General features: G+C 42.9%; 1 protein-coding gene across 1 annotated transcript in view; it reads right to left on the bottom strand.

Annotated features, from left to right (window-relative positions):
• The window catches only part of LOC121586005 (glutamate receptor ionotropic, kainate 2), a 132,066-nt gene that overhangs the window by 78,770 nt on the left and 35,796 nt on the right, over positions 1-17,500 (bottom strand). The gene's annotated exons all lie outside the window — the stretch shown is intronic.

Here is a 17,500-nt window from a genome sequence, read left to right as displayed (position 1 = left end):
AAGATTTCCTCAGGGTGGGAAGATTGAAGTCTGCCGAGGGAACCTCTTTGGGAGTATTCACGCTAGAAATATCTGTCTGCAGGCATCGGAGGCATGTTTCTTAGTGAACTGGGTCAGATAGACTGACTCTATGCACACACACTGGACTCTACCCACACACTCACACATACTTACACTGACACCCCAACACACACATACACACACACACACACACATTACAAACGCCCACACAAACACACTTTCACAATCCTGTTGCCTAGTCACTTTTCCCCTACTATGTACAGTTGAAGTCGGAAGTTTACATACACCTTAGCCAAATACATTTAAACTCAGTTTTTCACAATAATCCTAGTAAAAATTCCCTGTTTTAGGTCAGTTAGGATCACCACTTTATTTTAAGAATGTGAAATCTCAGAATAATAGTAGAGAGAATGATTTATTTCAGCTTTTATTTCTTTGATCACATTCCCAGTGGGACAGAAGTTTACATTCACTCAATTAGTATTTGGTAGCATTGCCTTTAAATTGTTTAACTTGGGTCAAATGTTTCGGGTAGCCTTCCACAAGCTTCCCACAATAAGTTGGGTGAATTTTGGCCCATTCCTCCTGACAGAGCTGGTGTAACTGAATCAGGTTTGTAGGCCTCCTTGCTCGCACACACTTTTTCAGATCTGCCCACAAATTTTCTATAGGATTGAGGTCATGGCTTTGTGATGACCACTCCAATACCTTGACTTTGTTGTCATTAAACCATTTTGCCACAACTTTGGAAGTATGCTTGGGGTTATTGTCCATTTGGAAGAACCATTTGCAACCAAGCTTTAACTTCCTGACTGATGTCTTGAGATTTTTATTTTATTTTTTGTCTTGAGATGTTGCTTCAATATATCCAAATAATTGTCCTTCCTCGTGATGCCATCTATTTTGTGAAGTGCACCAGTCCATCCTGCAGCAAAGCACCCCACAGCATGATGCTGCCACCCCCACGTAAGAGATGGTGTTCTTCGGCTTGCAAGCTTCCCCCTTTTACCTCCAAACATAACGATGGTCATTATGGCCAAACAGTTCTATTTTTGTTTTATCAGACCAGAGGACATATCTCCAAAATTACAATCTTTGTCCCCATGTGCAGTTGCAAACCGTAGTCTGGCTTTTTTATGGTGGTTTTGGAGCAGTGGCTTCTTCCTTCCTGAGTGGCCTTTCAGGTTGTGTCGATATAGGACTCGTTTTACTGTGGATATAGATACCTTTGTACCTGTTTCCTCCAGCATCTTCACAAGGTCCTTTGCTGTTGTTCTGGGATTGATTTGCACTTCTCGCACCAATGTACGTTCATCTCGGAGACAGAACGCGTCTCCTTCCTGAGCGGTATGACGGCTGCGTGGTCCCATGGTGTTTATACTTGCGTACTATTGTTTGTACAGATGAATGTGGTACCTTCAGGCGTTTGGAAATTTCTCCCAAGGATGAACCAGACTTGTGGAGGTCTACAATTCTTTTCTGAGGTCCTGGCTGATTTATTTTGATTTTCCCATGATGTCAAGCAAAGAGGCATTGAGTTTGAAGGTAGGCCTTGAAATACATCCACAGGTACACCTCCAATTGACTCAAATGATGTCAATTAGCCTATCAGAAGCTTCTAAAGCCATGACATCATTTTCTGGAATTTTCCAAGCTGTTTAAAGGCACTGTCAACTTAGTGTATGTACACTTCTGACCCACTGGAATTGCGATACAGTGAATTATAAGTGAAATAATCTGTCTCTAAACAATTGTTGGAAGAATTACTTGTGTCATGCACAAAGTAGATGTCCTAACTGACTTGCCAAAACTGTCACGGTTCAGACAGACGACAAGAGGACCACAATTGCGTCACACCAGAAAGTTTATTAAAACTTAAGGGAGAAGGGAAGTAGGGAGTGAGTGAAGGCTCCAGGGGTTATCCCGTCCAATGTGCTGGGTCTGTGCCCCCCCCCAGTGGCAGCGGTGCGTCCGATGACGCCGGTGGTTGGTGGTCCAGAAGTCCTGGGGGAGGAAACACAGACACAACGGGCGGATGAAACAAGGCAGAAGTACAGTTCAAGGGAAATCCAAATACGTTGTAGCAAGGCAGAAGGCTGGTCAGAGTTACCGGGGTCGAAGAGTAGTCAGGAGTCGCAATGGCAGAAAGCAGGTCTGGTCTTCCTGGGGCAGAAGAGTATCCAAGAATCAGGCAGGTCCGGGGTCACAAAACAAGGGTGAGCCAGAAGCGCGAGCACACAGGTTCCGGGTGTGAGCTTTGCAGACGATCTGACAAAGGAGAGCTGAGAGACGGGACTTTAAATACTGGGAGAGGTTAGTGGGTAATGCAGCGCAGCTGGCAGAGTAATTAGAGCCGAGCAGAGCAGGGACAGGTGGAGCTCGTTAGGCTGAGTAGAGAGAGAGAGATGAGCAGAGTGGAAGATAGTGGAAACACATTAAGGTGGTAACCCGGTGGAGTGAGAGGGCTCATGACAAAAACTATAGTTTGTTAACAAGAAATTTGTGGAGTGGTTGAAAAACCAGTTTTAATGACTGCAACCTAAATGTATGTAAACTTCCGACTTCAACTGTACATAGTTACTGTACCTCAATTACCTCATACCCCTGCACATGGACTCGGTACTGGTACTCCCTGTATATAGCCATGTTATTACCTGGTACCCCTGCACATGGACTCGGTACTGGTACTCCCTGTATATAGCCATGTTATTTTTACACGTTATTGTTATTCGATATTCACTGTGGATTTATTCCTCGAGTCACTATTTCTATTTTTTATTGAAATGTTTTGCATTGTTGGAAAAGGGCTGGTAAGTAAGCGTTTCACTTTTACTCTACACCTGTTGTTTATGAAGCATGTAACAAATACAATTTGATTTGATTTGATTTGAATTGATTTGTAGGCTGGCATCTGTGTCCCGATGGATACAAGGTTTTTTGTGTTACTCAGTTGGCTCAGTTGGCTCAGTTGGTAGAGCATGGCGCTTGCAACGCCAGGGTTGTGGGTTCGTTTCCCACGGGGGGGCAGTATGAAAAAATGTATGCACTCACTAACTGTAAGTCGCTCTGGATAAGAGCGTCTGCTAAATTACTAAAATGTAAATATTGATTGTGTTTTTACAGTAAGTTTAAATAATGTACACAATAAGCCTTGCATTCTCATATTCCATGGGCAGTGTGTGTGTGTGTGTGTGCGTGCGTGTGCGCATCTACTGTATACAGTATGTGTGAACTCATCTCTCCAAACTCTGTCATGGAGGAAATCATTTCAAGACGAGACCCTTTTTCCCTCTGCAATAGTTATAGGGTTGATTTACTGCTGGAGTGTAGCTCTGTGTGACTTTCAGAAAGGACTTTCTCTCTATGTCAAAGCAGCGCTCATTCACAGTAACTGATCTGCTCTTCTTCTTCCATATGTCATTACAGAATCCTTTCATTAGTGATGGGCTCAATGGTGGCTCAGTTTTACAATCAGGCCTGTAGTCAACGACCCTAAAGCCTTAAAACCCTGTGTCTGTCTACGGATAGAATCTTTATGAAACTGTAGTTAACCACCTTAGAACCTCTGTCTGTCTATGGATAGCTTACTTACTTACTCCTCTTTGCTCTCTGTGGAGCATAAGCCTACAACATCAACACATCAACATCAACACAATGTAACTGTAATAATCCAGTGGAACATTAAAGTCCTTTGTCTGTCTGTTAACAGCCTAATGTAGCTTTGGTACACATCACAATAACCCAATAGAAAAGACACAGGAAAAAGGAAACGGATGCAAAAGGGAAAAATGTGGACCTGGATAATCCGCCATCGAGAAATACAAAGTAAACCATCTAAATATATCCCCTACTGCTGACACTACCACTGTAAAAAAGGTCACAGGTCAGTTAATAATCACTACAGGATGAATATTGGCCGTAAGCCACAGTGGAGAAATAATGCATCTAAAGTCAGACACACATCTAATAGTAAATGCTCTGCTATCTATGATAAACCCATTCACCAGACACAGAACAGCCTCTCCCTGTCACTGAAACCTAAACAGAGGAGAGGCGAGAGAGAGAGAAAAAAACAATTAGCAGAGAGGTCCCTGGGATCATAACTAATAATTTGAGTGAAATTAAGTGACAGGTTTAACAAGCAGGGATAATTTCACATTTTCTTTCTTCCTGGGGGAAATCTGCCCTTTAATTGGGTTTGCAGGGCCTCATTGTTTGGCAAACAGTCCTAAAGCATACCGAGGCCCAGGCTGCCACTGTGTCTCATTATCCTCCACACAGTCTCAGTGTCACATTCCCCCGTCTCCCACCATCTCTCCATCTGGATATCCCTCTTCTCTCTCTCTCCTTCTCCCTCCCACAATCTCTCTGTCTGCCCCTCCGTCTCCCTCTTGCTCTTTCTATCTCTCTTTCTCTTCCTCTCTTCTTTTCCCTCCTCTCCCTCTCTCACGAGCCCAAACACACTGATGGGTGGGTGTGTTTCCCTTCCTAGACTATGATAGTACTACTAAGAATAGTGCACACATTAAAACTGCTACCTGGTATCTGTTGGTATTTTTAATAAATGTGTTTTAATAAACAGGAAAAACAAATCATTCAATTCTGGTCCACCATTACAGTCTGTTACCACACACCAGAACCAGATACACTGTGTGTGAGGCGAACATGAAAAGCTCTCTTCCTCTCTCCCTCTCTTCCTCTTCCCCTCTCTCCCTCTATTCCTCCATTACTGGATGCTATTCTGTCATACTAGAAAATGAAAAGTCCCTCCAATTTTCACTGCAAGATCATTTCCACAGAAAACATCTGTTGACAATGTCGCCTACTGAACCCCTTCTCCCTATTACTGAGATGGTGATGGGTGGGCTGTAAATTGCTGTTAGTCTGTCGGGCAGGGTACTGTGCACACAAACAGACAAACACCCACACACACACATACACACACACTCCAGTGTACACACACACACTCCAGTGTACTGCAGCATGTCTGATATTCTCCTTGGCTCCATTGTGGGGAAATTGAAGCAGCAGTGTATGGCTGCAGATGGCTGTTATTGTGAACCAGGGGGAAACTACTGCCACCATCATGGCCCTAGCCAGGACCCAAAATAATGGGGGAACTCAATGGTGTGTTAAATAGGAAATCATCTGTTTTCAGCCACACATTTAATGTCATTGCCTCTCACCCAGTCTTTTTCCCTCTCTTTCTTTGCCAACTTTCCCCTTTTATTTTATTCTCTCTCTCTCTCTCTCTCTCTCTCTCTCTCTCTCTCTCTCTCTCTCTCTCTCTCTCTCTCTCTCTCTCTCTCTCTCTCTCTCTCTCTCTCTCTCTCTCTCTCTCTCTCTCTCTCTCTCTCTCTCTCTCTCTCTCTCTCTCACACACACAGCCTCATTGTTGTTGTTGAGGGCCCTAGGTTATCTAATCTAGCATGGGCAGTTTTTCCACTGCGTGTTCACAATAGGGCCATTTGGGCTTGTAATGTGGGTCTGTGCTCCCTCTCACTTCCCCTCTTCCAGACGACAAGTACCTCCCCCCAGCAGGGTTTCTCCATTAGGGACCTGATAGACTCACCCTTTCTGGCACACACATATGCACGCGCACGCGCACAAACACGCACACTCACAAATAGCCCTCCTCTACTCAGATGAACTAGTCCATTTTCTCTCTCTCCTTAATGGCCAAACTCATGAGGAGAGTCATCATGCATTATGACTTTAAAACAGGGAACAGGGAAACTGATTGAAAAACAACAGAGTTTTGTGATAGTTACGCCAAAAGTAATTAGCTAGGGAGAGCAGAGGTCTGAATGGGTGTGTGAATTACCCCAGGACTGGCAGAATTATCTGTCCTCTCAGGAGAGTTATTTGGCTCTCCCTATGGCTTGTTTTGTCTTGGGGTGAACAGTGTGTGGTGGAGAAATATCATGGAAACTCAACTGAGTGTCTCTCTTGACTGCACAGAGATCCAGGAATTAAAGCTCATAAAAACCTCAAAGCAGAAGTTGTTTTATTATTAGCTGTGTCCACAAATAGATGTGAGATGTTGTTGGCTGTTGGTCAAAACACATTACATCACACACCTGCTAATTTTAGTTTCTTTCTTAATGTTATACTCTACTTCTCTCACTTATTTGCTCTCCTGTAATCCACACTGAACAGATCTCACAACTCACACCTAACTAGAGACTTGTCACCCAGAGGTTGCATAGACTCAGGGAGCAATGCGCGCAGGCGTGCGCACACACACACTCACACAAATGCAAATGCAGAGTCTAGCGGATCACCAACGCCTGCCATCAGGTTGCTACCATGAGGAATCGCCGCAGGCTGAGCAAAACCTTTCCACTTCACTGCACTGTCACTCTCCCACTGGAGGAGTACAGTCTAAAAGCAGCAGCAACTCAAAGAAAAAGGAAGAAAAACTGTTTGTTCCTTTCTAAGATGTATTTAAGAGAGGCAAGCTTTGGTTTTATACCTTCAGGTACTTTGACTGTAGCTGAGTGAGTTTGCTTTCATGTTCCGTGAAAATCACATCATGTAAGTAGAAGAAGAGTCTCAAGATCAAGCTGCTTCACACTTTTGCTGTGTGTCTGTTTTATTGTCTCTCTTCATTTCCGCTAGAGCACCATTCTCTCCCCCACCCCATCCCAGTGCAGACAGGACCCACAGGGCAGACTGGACACCTGGTCCTATTCAGTAGGACACACTGTCGCAAAACATTTTGCAACGGAATACAAAAACAAGCGTTTCTGATTGGACCTGTTCTGTTGATCCCTCCCGGTTTCAGTCCGTTTTCTTCCATTTGGTGCCTAATGAATAGGATCCGGGACCACCCATACGTAAAAATGTATGCACACATGACTGTAAGTCGCTTTGGATAAAAGCGTCTGCTAAATGGCATATTATTATTATTATTATTTTTATTATTATTAAACAGTTCATCTGCCTAATTGATTTCCTCTCTTTAATAAGAGGACAGTGACTGCAAGTAGGGAGCACTGGGGCCATGTCATTAACTCTGAACTAAGACCCTTTATGACTCCATCCCTTATTTGACCCTCAGGACAATATGACAGGACCATTATACATTATATTTAAGAACCATACCAATGTGGAAGAACTGGTCATCCAAGACTACACTACCATTCAAAATGTAACCAAATGTTGAATTGGACAGGTCATCTGTTTGGCCACAGTCCACAGGGTAGTGTTCTTTTCTAAGTGAGCTTTCATTTACATAACAGAGGTCTAATATAATTATAATGTTAGCCTGGTGTGCGTGAGATGTGTTGTTAGGGAATTTGGATGAGGATTTTGAATAGACAGTCTATTCTAAACCTCCAGCTCTTGTGAGTCTGTCATTGTGAACCTAACAGTAAATTGCAACACTTCTTTACACATCCTTGGTATTATTGCCAGAATAAATGTGAATTGGATAATATCCATTGCAAAGCTAGGACTGTGGTATTATCTTTTCTTATTGGATTTTGCATGAGATGTTTATCATGGTGGCTCATCACCCGATCCAGTATTATAACATGACTGTGACCTTGTATTTAATATAATTCATTCATACAACTAAGAACATGTCCTCCAGGCCCTGCCTATAATCCTGGAGGTAAGGGATTGAATATAATAAGAATTTCTCTGCTCTTTAACACCTAAAGTAGCCCTGTGAGCAGCTAGCTGTCTGATGAGAGACCCTTTCAGTCAAGGTAAAAAAAGACTCAAAGGGAGACCATGCCGTCAGATTCCCTTTGGCTTTCTTGAAGTCTTTTTGATTTGAAGAGATGGAAGGTAGCCCAGAGGCCTTGTTTTTGAGCTCTCTTTGTTCGTGCATGTGTGTTTGTGTGCATGTGTGTGTGTGTGTGTGTGTGTGTGTGTACATGTCTGAGCAGCTGCAGGTTTATACCCGTGGCTCACAGTGACATTACATCCCTGAACAACAAAACACTGCATCATGGGTAAATCTGAGAGAACGATGTGGGTACTGATGAGAGTGAACACTTGAACGTGTATTATTGTGTGAGAACTAGATTAGTTTAATATCATATAATCTGTGTTATCTATATAGCTAATTCTTACCATAAACCTTGTATGAGTTACAACTGTTCAGATTATATGAGTGAGATTAGTCCTGACAGTCCAGTGCAGTAAAGGGGGTGCCACACTCATAGAGTGGGTGTAGTGAGATGTTGAGATGTTGGTTTCTGAGGTCCAATGTGGTTACAGTCTTACAGTGATAAAGAGATGGGGGTTTAGCCTCCCTTCTCCAACCCAGCTCTGAGTGGACGTGACAGGATGATGCAGAGGGGTTATATAGCCGACCCCACGTGATCTCTCTCCCCTCCTCCCCCTCTCAACCCCCTCCACCCTCTCTCACCCCCCTCCTCCCCCCTGCGTACCATTTGATCTCAGCTCTCAGGAACATAAATGAGTTTTTAAGTCTTTAAGAGGAGCTTTTTCAATTAAAAAGAGCCCCACTCTGTCAGGCACACAAATATGGCCCAGGCCGGCCTTGAATAGGGTCTGCTGCAGACTACAGACATGGAGCCTCAGAGCAGAGCAGAGAGCTGTGCAGTGTGTGTGTGTGTGTGTGTGTGTGTGTGTGTGTGTGTGTGTGTGTGTGTGTGTGTGTGTGTGTGTGTGTGTGTGTGTGTGTGTGTGTGTGTGTGTGTGTGTGTGTGTGTGTGTGTGTGTGTGTGTGTGTGTGTGTGCGTGTGCGTGTGCGTGTGCGTGTGCGTGTGCGTGTGTGTGTGTGTGTGTGTGTGTGCATGTGCATGTGCGTGTGCGTGTGCATGTGCGCAGAACCAGAGTGCTTAACTAGCAGAATCCAGGGTGGTGTGACTAAGACACAGCATCAGGAGGATTAATAGTCTTAAACACTCAACTGAATCTGGTGGTTTCCCCAGCAACGATAGATAATGAGCAAAAAGAGGAATCTGCTCTAAGGGCTCTCTGAGCAGAGCTACAGTTTAATATGTATGTTTATAATGAGCATCAGTTATACAGGATGTGGGTAAAATATATGTAAAATGATAAGAGCAGCAATTTTAGTGTAATGTTTAAAATGGAATATGTTTAAAATGTGAATAATGTCTAACATGATAGGCACACTACATGACTTGTTGTTTACAATGACCTTCAATAAAGATTAGAAGATATACTGTTTTGATGAAGGTCGAAGCAAATGGAATAGGATTCAAGATTGTACTGAGCTGGCTTTGAGTGCATCCATACATTGAGGTCATTCTGCAGAGGAGGAAAGGTGGTTCCCTTTAGCTGCCACTGTCTCTCTGTTATAAAGCTGTGCCCTGTTATGATGCTGGCTGTAGCGTTGAACTATACTTGAAGAGTTTCTTTGCAAAACGCTATATATCAATTTTCAGAAATGTTTGTAAATTAGCTTTTATTGATTAAAGAACTTATGAAAGAGATTGGTGTGTTATTTCACTATCTAATCATGGCATGGGTTTGTTCAATGACAGACATGTATTTATTTGAAACCTATCACTTGATGGTTTCATTTCAGAGAGAAAAATAATCATGTTTTTTTGCAAAACGCTATATATCCGCCTCACTCTCAGAGAAATAAGTAGTATTGCTAGGTTTTGCACAGTCAAAATAATTTTTATTAAGAACTGAACAATTATACATTTGTGACATAAAAAATTGTATTATAATAATCAATACATTATTAGGAGATCTACAGTTGAAGTCGGAAGTTTACATACACTTAGGTTGGAGTCATTAAAACTTGTTTTTCAACCACTCCACAAATGTCTTGTTAACAAACTATAGTTTTGGCAAGTCGGTTAGGACATCTACTTTGTGCATGACACAAGTAATTTTTCCAACAATTGTTTACAGACAGATTATTTCACTTATAATTCACTGTATCACAATTCCAGTGGGTCAGAAGTGTACATACACTAAGTTGACAGTGCCTTTAAACAGCTTGGAAAATTCCAGAAAATGATGTCATGGCTTTAGAAGCTTCTGATAGGCTAATTGACATCATTTGAGTCAATTGGAGGTGTACCTGTGGATGTATTTCAAGGCCTACCTTCAAAGTCAGTGCCTCTTTGCTTGACATCATGGGAAAATCTAAAGAAATCAGCCAAAACCTCAGAAAAGAAATTGTAGACCTCCACAAGTCTGGTTCATCCTTGGGAGCAATTTCCAAACGACTGAAGGTACCACGTTCATCTGTACAAACAATAGTACCCAAGTATAAACACCATGGGAGCACGCAGCCATCATACCGCTCAGGAAGGTGATGCGTTCTGTCTCCTAGAAATGAATATACTTTGGTGGGAAAAGTGCAAATCAATCCCAGAACAATAGCAAAGGACCTTGTGACGATTCTGGCGGAAACAGGTACAAAAGTATCTATATCCACAGTAAAACGAGTCCTATATCGACATAACCCGAAAGGCCGCTCAGCAAGGAAGAAGCCACTGCTCCAAAACCGCCTTAAAAAAGCCAGACTACGGTTTGCAACTGCACATGGCAACAAAGATCGTACTTTTTGGAGAAATGTCCTCTGGTCTGATGAAACAAAAATAGAACTGTTTGGCCATAATGACCATCGTTATGTTTGGAGGAAAAAGGGGAAGGCTTGCAAGCCGAAGAACACCATCCCAACCGTGAAGCACGGGGGTGGCAGCATCATGCTATGGGGCTGCTTTGCTGCAGGAGGGACTGGTGCACTTCACAAAATAGATGGCATCATGAGGAAGGAAAATTATGTGGATATATTGAAGCAACATCTCAAGACATCAGTCAGGAAGTTAAAGCTTGGTCGCAAATGGGTCTTCCAAATGGACAACGACCCCAAGCATACTTCCAAAGTTGTGGCAAAATGGCTTAAGGACAACAAAGTCAACGTATTGGAGTGGCATCACAAAGCCCTGACCTCAAGAAAATTTGTGGGCAGAACTGAAAAAGCGTGTGCGAGCAAGGATGCCTACAAACCTGACTCAGTTAAACCAGCTGTCAGGAGGAATGAGCCAAAATTCACCCAACTTATTGTGGGAAGCTTGTGGAAGGCTACCCGAAACGTTTCACCCAAGTTTAACAATTTAAAGGCAATGCTACCAAATACTAATTGAGTGTATGTAAACTTCTGACCCACTGGGAATGTCATGAAAGAAATCAAAGCTGAAATAAATAATTCTCTCTACTATTATTCTGACATTTCACATTCTTAAAATAAAGTGGTGATCCTAACTGACCTAAGACAGGGAATTTTTACAAGGATTAAATGTCAGGAATTGTGAAAAACTGAGTTTAAATGTATTTGGCTAAGGTGCATGTTAACTTCCGACTTCAACTGTATATGTAAAAAGTTTTAGCTAGGTGAGACAACTACATATCACAGTCAAATATACAGGATAAGAATAGGCCATTCCAGCCAAACAATGGATATATATTGTTTTGAAAAAAAATAAACATTTTAATACACATCTAAAATCTATTAATAAAAAATCTGAGAACATGAATATTTTTACACACATATGATTGTACCCATAAGCAATAATTTCTGATCATAAAACACAATGTGAAAAATGTGTGGATATAGCGTCTTTGGAAATAAACTCTTCACTTACTCTATAGACATGGCAATGTCAATCATTCCCTTTTCTCCAGCTTTTCTTTCATCCATCCTCTGACTTTCTTTCCCTCTTTCGCTTTCTCTCTTCCGCGCTCTGTGTATATAGCCAAGTTATCGTTACTCATTGTATATTTATTCCTTGTGTTATAATTTTTCTATTTATTCCTTGTGTTATTATATTTATTCCTTGTGTTATTAATTTTCTATTTATTCCTTGTGTTATAATTTTTATATTTATTCCTTGTGTTATAATTTTTATATTTATTCATTGTGATATAATTTTTATATTTATTCCTTGTGTTATTATTTTTCTATTTATTCCTTGTGTTATTATTTCTCTATTTATTCCTTGTGTTAAATTTTTTCTATTTATTCCTTGTGTTATAATTGTAATATTTATTCCTTGTGTTATAATTTTTATATTTATTCCTTGTGTTATAATTTTAATATTTATTCCTTGTGTTATTATTTTTCTATTTATTCCTTGTGTTATTATTTCTCTATTTATTCCTTGTGTTATAATTTTTATATTTATTCCTTGTGTTATAATTGTAATATTTATTCCTTGTGTTATCATTTTTATATTTATTCCTTGTGTTATCATTTTTATTTTCTCTCTCTCTCTCTCTCTCTCTCTCTCTCTCTCTCTCTCTCTCTCTCTCTCTCTCTCTCTCTCACTCACTCTCTCTCTCTCTCCCTCTCCCCCCCTCTCTCTGAGCTCTCGTCAGTGCTTGCGTTGGAGCTACAGTAACTCTTGCAGGTGGAGGGAGGAAGGAACGTCAGGATAGAGATCTGCCACTGCCGCTGTGTTTAATCAGGGTGGGTAGCCAGAGCAGCACATGGCTGGGAACAGTGCACTGTGGGTAACTGATCTAATGATGGCTCGTGGCATTGACTGGAGTTGAGCCAGGCTGAGACCAGCAGCTCATTACAGATGCAACGTCACTCCCAGAAACACTCAAAAGACAGGGAAGATGAGGAAAAGATAAGGATGATGAGGGAGGATGAGGAAAGGATGATGACGACTTGATGACAAAACCCAAACACTGGCGGGTTCTGTGGTCTTACACATGGGAACTTACAAACCATACCATCAGTATGTAGGATAATAACTATTATGATGGTCATCTCTAAAGAAGAATTTCATGCAGACAGTTGTGAATTCTATCCTGAGTTCAAATGAGACTGAGTGTACAAAACATTAGGAACACCTGCTCGTTCCATGACATAGACTGACCAAGTGAATCTAGGTGAAAGCTATGATCCCTTATTGATCCCCACATGATCCCTTGTTAAATCCACTTCAATCAGTGTAGATGAAGGGGAGGAGACAGGTTAAAGAAGGATTTTTAAGCCTTGAGACAATTGAGACATGGATTGTGTATGTGTGCAATTCAGAGGGTGAATGGGCAAGACTGAAGATTGAAGTGCCTTTGAAATGTGGTATGGTAGCAGGTGCACCGGTTTGAGTGTGTCAAGAACTGCAACGCTGCTGGGTTTTTCACGTTCAACAGTTTCCCGTGTGTATCAAGAACGGTCCACCACCCTAAGGACATCCAGCCAACTTCACAACTGTGGGAAGCATTGGAGTCAACATGGGCCGGCGTCCTTGTAGATTCCATGCCCTGACGAATCGAGGCTGCTCTGAGGGCAAAAGGGGGTGCAACTCAATAATAAGAAGGTGCTCCTAATGTTTTGTACTCTCAGTGTATATGGGGGGGAATTGGAGGGAGATTATAAGAGTTAGATATAGAGTCAGATCCTAAACATGGAGGGAGATATTTCAGACTGAGTGTAGAATTTTGATAGTGGGATAGAGTAACATGGCTCATCGCTGTCAGGGGAGCAGTGGGAAGGGATGTATAGCTGGCAGCAGTCCCTGGAGTAGAGGAGACCTAGTCAGTTGCATGTGTTTTCCACATTTAACCCAAACCCTCTAAATTTGAGAAGTGCGGGGGGGCTGACTTAATCCGCCTGGGGAGCAGTTGTTGTTGGGGGTTAACTGCCTTGCTCAAGGGCAGAACGGCAGATTTTTTCCACCTTGCCGGCTCGGGGATTTGAACCAGCGACCTTTCGGTTACTGGACCAACGCTCTTAACCACTAGGGTACCTGCCGCCCCTGAGAGAGAGGAGAGGGTGATAGAGGAGAGGAGAGCAGGAGAGGAGAGGAGAGGAGAGGAGGATGTCAGAGAGGGGGATGGGGGATTGCGGGAGGACGACATGCCAGCCCTGTTTCCAACATCAAGATTATCACTCCGTTTCCACAGTAACCCATCTCCGGGGACACCTGTCTATGCTGGTACCTGGCGGCGACACCGTGGGGCACATAGTTATTAATGCAGCCCTGTGTGTCTGTGCAAAAATGCACGTGACAGCAGCTACACTTCCACACAAACACACACATCTGCTACACACACACACACACACACCTACACTCACACACCCACACACACCATCAGTATGCTACACACAGCCACTACAGCGCCAAAAACAAATGACAGCTGCTCAGCCAGAACACAAAATGGACACACATACTACTGTATGTATATCTCTGTGTTTTAACTGGGCTATAATCTGCTTCCACTGATTGAACTAAATAATAGGATTTTTAACCAATCAGATTCAAGAGGTTTCAATAAATGTTGTGGTATAATATAGCAAAAGCTTGTCAAATAGTAATCCAATAGGAAGACCTAAAACCACATGGTGTGATGAATGGGATAAAGGATGAGACTGGTCTAGCTTTGGGTCATCTCAGTGGCAGTAGAGCCTCTGGCCTTGGGATAAGAGGGGGGCGCTACCTGTCTCTGCCAGCTACCACACATGCCAACCCAGCTGCCAGAATAATGCCCCGGCATCTTCCACTTCCAAATTCCTCTCCTCGCATGTGGACAGATGCAGCGCCAAATCCCAAATCTAAGACCCTCAGCCTCAAAAAGAGCGAGCTGGCCTGATGTACAGAGAGAAGCAGATGGTCACTGCTTAGATAGAGGAGCTTCATCTGTGGGGTGGAGAAATAGGGTTCAAATGGGGTTCATCACAAAACCAAGATTTAAGAGGAGGCCAATATCTGGTAAAGAAATATCGCCCACTCCCATATGTAGCTCTCACTTCTATTGGAGCGTTGTCACAGCGCTGGAATAAAATGTGGATTATCCCAGGATATGAGCTGTCCAGGGTCTGTCCAGGGTCTGTCCAGGGTCTGTCCAGGGTCTGTCCAGGGCTGTGTCAGGGGTCTGCTGGCTTGCCAGGGCTGTTTAGGGACTGACCCATTGTTTAACGTCAGATAGAGCGATGGCAACGCATGTCACGTTAGAATGACGCCACCTGTCGGAAGACAATGGGGGCTGACCCTGCTGGCCAGGTCTGGCCAGGGCTGTTCAGGTGTGTTCAGGTGTGTTGGCCAGGGTCAGCTCCCCACTCTCCGGCAGGCAGCAGCCATGTTCACCACCCCTTGCTGCCACTCAGGGAGATCACCCCGGAGATGCCATGGTGACGGCATGATGGACAGGTCGATCAGGAGAAGGGGCTGAGCCGAGGGGATGGCTAAGAGAGCACATAATAATTCATCTCTCAATATCTCCTCACTATTCTCTCTCTCTCTCTCTCTCTCTCTCTCTCTCTCTCCTCCGTTTTCTCAATCTCTCTCCTTCTCCATTCAACCGGTCTCCTTCTCTCTGTCTCAATACTCTCTCTATGTCTGTTTCATTCTTTACATCTGTAAGAGTTTCTGCAAATGTTTCAGTCTGCATTATGATATATGTGGATGGTTGAGTAATGTGATTCCATATGTGTTTGACTGCTGGTATTGGCTGGTATTGAAAGGTATTTTCCCATTTCCGCTAAAGCCGGACATGCAATGATAGCCTACCTGTCAAATCACAAAATGGCATCCCACCCAGTAGCACAGACATGTCCATTTGAATTTGCCCTGGATCTACAGTATGTCTATTATTCTTCATGGGGAAAGTATTGGTATGATTACCGATGGTGTGGTTGCTAGGTTTCCATTACATGAACACCATTTTATCCTCAAACTCCAGACAAAAACAAAACAGCAGCCAACTACATTCAAATCGTGGGGTTATCTATCTGCCCTGACCCAAAGAGAGAGGCGGTTAAAAGTTAATGCCTCCCCTCTCCAACTAAAGACAGGGAGATAAATTGTAGGATGTATGGTCATGCCTGGGTGTTTTTGGAATCTCCTTGAGATTAGCCTAGCTGCCTCAGAGTGAAACAGACAGCAGCTATAGCAATTAGCAAGGAGGATACATTATGCTAATGAGCCTGTAGGGCTTGTTAGGTCATTTTCATTATGCGTGTTAAACCGTGACAGGCCAGGACTTCCTTCTCCAAAGGAAGATTCATTGTAGCATAAAGGAATGAGGTGCAGAATGAAGCGTTATTATACAGCACTGCAGCACACAAACACATCTAGAAAAAAAGGGAAGAAGGAGAAAAAAAACTCCTCGGGTGAAAATGAAAATTCGCCGGTTTAATCATTATCCTCTTTGGCACTGGTGTTTGTTTCTGAGGTTTTACAGGCGACAGAAATCTTTCGAGAGTCACAGCCAAGTAAGGCAGGCACCAAGATCCACTTTAAGACGAAATAACAAGGCTGCAACCAAGCTAGGTGGGAGAGGACCACCTCTCTCTAATCTCTCAGAGTGCTCTGTTCTGCAGATCAAACAGTGGGAGAGGAACAGGGATTAAATCACACAGAAAAGTCCAATCTAAAGTGTTAAAAATTGTTTTAACAAACCTGGTGCCTGGACTAGGATTTGTCTACCCCTTCACACCTTTTTGGTGGATATGATTTTTCCTGTTCTCCATCTACTCTCCATTCTTTTCAACGTCATTGGTAGAATAAATTATCCATCCACACACAAACGCACACACACACAAAGAAACACACATTTCCATAGTGCTTCAAAAAATACACTGAAAACGGTGGCCCCAAAAAAGGAGCTGTACTGTATAAAAATAGCTGAGTCTTTGTATTGCTCTGGGTGTAATCTGTCATGATCACCAGTCCATAAATTACATCAGCGGTTCAGTACTTAAGCACACAAGACTGTAAATACAGCTCACAAATGAAGCCGTTAATCAAACGTTTACAGAGCCTTTCGCCATGTCAATATGCATTAGCTGCTGACTGATTACCATTTGTCTAATGAATCAATCCCCGCCTTCCAACTATGCCATTAATTCCCTGATGAGCGGGGTCAGCACAGTCCTCCACTGGAATAAATCTTGTGATGCCTCTGATCCAAAAATAACAGTCTTATGAAGTAATAATCATCCAGCCTTATAGACTACATAAGGAACAGAGGGGACAACAAACAGCTGATAGAGGGCTTTGCAGTTGTCCTTGCCACTACAAATACTGGAGTGAAGACCTATTGATCTGAGAGAGCTAGTTTATGTACATGAGTGTGGAGGGTGAAGCACCAAGTAAGTTGATTCCTTAGATTTCAATTGACTATGTGTCAGAGAAATACATCAATTGCCCTCACAGTCTATTGGAGGCCTCCAGAGAGAAGCACCACCAACTGACCCACTAATCCAACAGAAGGCTCTTACAAAGAGGCAAACAGGTCTAAGATACAGTACAACCCTGTAACTAACTCTTCAGCAAGCTTCCTTGAACGTAAAAGGAAGTTCTCTATCCTCCTGTGGCAAGCCACAGCTATCAATACCCAGCCAGCATCCACTTCCCTCCAACTGGAATCTGACCAGTCAGTCCAGTCACATGTCACTTTTAGCACCTTAACAGTTGTTCTGGAATCCTAATTCCAGTCATCTCGCTCCCTTTCTCTCGCTCTCTCGCCCTCCTTGTCCTCCATCTCTCTCCCTGTCACT

The sequence above is a fragment of the Coregonus clupeaformis genome, chromosome 15 (genome assembly GCF_020615455.1).
Source record: "Coregonus clupeaformis isolate EN_2021a chromosome 15, ASM2061545v1, whole genome shotgun sequence".
Taxonomy (NCBI): domain Eukaryota; kingdom Metazoa; phylum Chordata; class Actinopteri; order Salmoniformes; family Salmonidae; genus Coregonus; species Coregonus clupeaformis.
The sequence above is the reverse complement of the archived record's forward strand: the minus strand, read 5'-3'. Positions and strand labels throughout refer to the sequence as shown.